The sequence below is a fragment of the Mytilus californianus genome, unplaced genomic scaffold, assembly GCF_021869535.1.
Source record: "Mytilus californianus isolate M0D057914Y unplaced genomic scaffold, xbMytCali1.0.p SCAF_2, whole genome shotgun sequence".
Lineage (NCBI taxonomy): Eukaryota > Metazoa > Mollusca > Bivalvia > Mytilida > Mytilidae > Mytilus > Mytilus californianus.
In genome coordinates, this window is record NW_026262668.1 from 126,468,195 (window position 1) to 126,471,236 (window position 3,042).

General features: G+C 31.4%; 1 long non-coding RNA gene across 1 annotated transcript; it reads right to left on the bottom strand.

The window, feature by feature from the left end:
* Positions 1-233: 233 nt before the first annotated feature.
* On the bottom strand, positions 234-1,331 carry LOC127730939 (uncharacterized). The gene is made up of 2 exons (XR_007995385.1): positions 1,203-1,331; positions 234-821 (listed from the first exon to the last, which is right to left on the bottom strand). It is a non-coding gene; the product is annotated as an uncharacterized LOC127730939 (long non-coding RNA).
* Between the last annotated feature and the right edge of the window lie 1,711 nt (positions 1,332-3,042).

Below are 3,042 nucleotides of genomic sequence, written 5' to 3' on the forward strand. Positions count from 1 at the left end.
TCAAAACACACACCGGTACATTAAATACAACTCAGTTTAAAAGTAACATCTATTGTCAATCGGTAATCACTGAGGTGTAGCGACATCTACGGGTATCGTGTATTGCCAAAATACGAATTATTCTTCATTCTCTTCATTATTCACCAAAAACGTCTGATCTACCAGAAAAACCACGTTGGGCGCCATTATAATAGTCTTGTTTTACGGGGGTTCCATAAACGACAAGTCTAGGGTTCTTTGACATCACTTTATTATACAAGTAAACATAGGGAAAATAACCCTGCAATAACAATAGCATATAATTATCACATTTATCAATATCACAGTCTTATTAAATTCTTATACTAGAATCATACAAATAGTATACTGGTGTAATTAACAATGTTACAAGATCGTATGAAATATTCTATTCCATATACAATAAACTATACTGAGTATCAAGAATGCAGTGACATTCATAATATGCAACAAACTTGCAATTATATTTCTAAATACAAATACATGTATCTGATAAGTCGTATCAAATAGCATATCATTATAATCAACCAAGCGTATTATAAACAAGTCGAATGTATCGTACTTCATAAACGAGTGTCATTCATAAAACCTTTACCATACGAAGGTTATTAACTGTTCACTATAGTATTCTAGCTATTAAGTTCGTATGCACTACTGTAATGTTTAATATCTATTATCGAACTCAAGTTAACTGACATATAGGTACAATATAATATGACCCTTACCAATCTGTGGAACCAGGTTATATATCTAACATCTACAGTACAACCAGTATGTTACAGGAACATCATAATCTATGTGTCCTGAAAATAATACACAATAGTAAATACTAGGATCTAGGAAAATAATGATCCCTTATACAAAATTCAACATATTAAAGACTGATATAATAAAATCAAGCTATTACACAAAATTACCATATGTGGCAATATTAACGCAATTGTCAATGTGACGTCATAGATCCATAACTGAAAGGTCAAGGTCACTTTCAAAATCATTCGTAAATCTCCCTTTCTACATCCAAACTACAGATTCAAATCATATATTCTCAGACTAATACATAAACTATCTTACTCCTATCATATCTAAGGTCTATGGGCATACTTACCTATAAACGGGCAGAATTGTATAGCATGCACTGTATACGCCTTTCATACACCACAAAGAACATAAAATCTACTTACCAGATATAAAGAATGTAATTTCCAATAACTACAGTGATTCCAAAGTATGGAAACTTCAGTGAGTACTAACGAGCACTAAATAGAATGTCTCTATATAAGTTTCATCACTATATATGGTTTAAATAAGAAGTAAATATTGAATATGTATGTCTCCAATTTTCAAGAATTAAGGTTCATCATAACAAATGGACAAATATGGCCGTATTTTCACCTCAAAAACTACACTGTGTACAGACTTACCTGAGCAGTTTGGAAAGTTTTAAGGCCTGGCATCCACTAGATATATAAAAGTTAAATGTATTTTGTATATCAGAAAGGTAAAATCTTTTTTGGATTTTAATGGGCATTTTTTTTCATTCCTGCAGAAGGTGTAAAAATAAACTAAGTTGGGATACAACTTTGAGATGCTCCCTCTCAGGTAACAACTGGTTTGTATTGTATTGATTGTACTTGATTGGCATGGACAATAGATATCTACACATCTATAGGTGAGTTAAAGGTAGTAACTGAGTGGACAGTATCAAATGCAATTCAGGTGTTTGTTTATTTTTACACCTTCTGCAGGAAGGAAAAAAAAATGCCCATCAAAATCCAAAAACGATTTTATCTTTCTGAAACACAAAATGCATTTAACTTTTATATATCTAGTGGATGCCAGACCTTAAAACTTTCCAAACTGCACAGGTAAGTCTGTACACGAGTAGTTTTTGATGTGAAAATACGGCCATATTTGTCCATTTGTTATGATGAACCTTAACCACCATTACTTCTTTTCCAAAATCTGAGGTGTGTCCAGAATGACCAATAAGAACTGACCATAAAGATAAACAAGGTGTGACAATTAATTTACTAATGAGTTGGACGGGTAGATACAATTACAACTTTGCTCAATGAAGTATGACTGACTAGAACTTTCATACAATTTATAGTGTAAAGAGATAATAAACTATAAATCAAAAGATCAAATGATCAGAGTGAATGAATAAAGTATAATATCTGGCATGTAATAAAATGTAAAATACTAATAAATTAAATATGCAAAAATATACTCTGTCACAGTACCAAGATGCTACCTTAACTTTTCTAAATTATATAAAATCAGTCGAATGTATGCGTTTTTCGCAGAACATGGATAGATTAGCTCCCATTTAATTGAATAAAAATTCAGTAGTATTTCGTTTGTTTATTGCTAAATATTAACAATCATTGTAATTTTCGTAAAATCACTTATAATCAACAAAATCTAGAGATAACACAGGGCAGTTTTATAATTTCATTCTACCCTTATTTCCCAATCTCGTAAGTGTGTATTCCGAAAAGTACTCAGTTTTTACACGCATGGAATTCAAGCAATTATATTTCTTTTGATTTGTTCGTGCCTGCTTACACGAGTATTATGAAATACACCGCCTGGTATTGATTGTAACTGTTAGTACAAAAGTGTATGAAGGAAGGAAGCGATGAGGATCTATAGGCATGCAAAATCCTGTTTTTTTGGGGAGGAGGGGGACATGGGTTTAATTTTCAATTATATTGTTTTTTTCTACGTATATTAGGCAAATTTCTCCTGAATTTGTTTCTCTAACTTGGACAAAATCAAAACGTTTTAAGACCTACTCCGCGGAATTCGAAGTCTATATATATATAATATATTCATGATACTTAACCCGTATTCAATAATTTGTTGTATGTCCTTATATATTTAGTGATATATTGCTGTTAACAAAGATATTGCAAATTTGCATAGACGGGAAGACTTTAACCTAAATAAATTATGGTGTATCTGAAAGAAGTTTATGTTATAACTTCCAATAAAAAAAAATAAAACGGTCCTTCTCGC